Source organism: Mandrillus leucophaeus, unplaced genomic scaffold, assembly GCF_000951045.1.
Source record: "Mandrillus leucophaeus isolate KB7577 unplaced genomic scaffold, Mleu.le_1.0 Scaffold1427, whole genome shotgun sequence".
NCBI classification, from domain to species: domain Eukaryota; kingdom Metazoa; phylum Chordata; class Mammalia; order Primates; family Cercopithecidae; genus Mandrillus; species Mandrillus leucophaeus.
The window spans coordinates 43,123-44,243 of record NW_012101396.1 but is presented as its reverse complement, the minus strand read 5'-3'; positions in this window follow the sequence as shown (position 1 = coordinate 44,243).

Genomic DNA, 1,121 nt, shown 5'->3' with positions numbered 1-1,121 from the left:
CCATTACATAATGGTAAAGGGATCAATTCAAAAAGAAGAGCTAACTATCCTAAATATATATGCACCCAATACAGGAGTACCCAGATTCATAAAGCAAGTCCTTAGAGACTTACAAAGAGACTTAGACTCCCACACAATAATAAGGGGAGACTTTAACACCCCACTGTCAGCACTAGACAGGTCAACGACACAGAAAGTTAACAGGGATAACCAGGAATTGAACTCAACTCTGCACCAAGCGGACCTAATAGACATCTACAGAACTCTCCACCCCATACCAACAGAATATGCATTTTTCTCAGCACTACATCGCACTTATTCCAATATTGACCACATAGTTGGAAGTAAAGCACTCCTTAGCAAATGTACAAGAACAGAAATTATAGCAAACTGTCTCTCAGACTGCAGTGCAATCAAACTAGAACTCAGGATTAAGGAACTCACTTTAAACCGCTCAACTACATGGAAACTGAACAACCTGCTCCTGAATGACTACTGGGTACATAACGAAATGAAGGCACAAATAAAGATGTTCTTTGAAACCAATGAGAACAAAGATACAACACACCAGAACCTCTGGGACACATTTAAAGCAGTGTGTAGAGGGAAATTTATAGCACTGAATGCCCACAAGAGAAAGCAGGAAAGATCTAAAATTGACATCCTAACATCACAATTAAAAGAACTACAGAAGCAAGAGCAGACACATTCAAAAGGTAGCAGAAGGCAAGAAATAACCAAGATCAGAGCAGAACTGAAGGAGATAGAGACACAAAAAAACACTTCAAAAAAATCAGTGAATCCAGGAGATGGTTTTTTGAAAAGCTCAACAAAAATGATAGGCCACTAGCAAGACTAATAAAGAAGAAAAGAGAGAAGAATCAAATAGACACAATAAAATATGATAAAGGGATATTACCACTGATCCCACAGAAATACAAACTACCATGAGAGAATACTATAAACACCTCTATGCAAATAAACTAGAAAACCTCCAAGAAATGGATAGTTTCCTGGACACTTACACTCTCCCAGGACTAAACCAGGAAGAAGTTGAATCCCTGAATAGACCAATAACAGGCTCTGAAATTGAGGCAATAATTAATAGCCTACCAACCAAA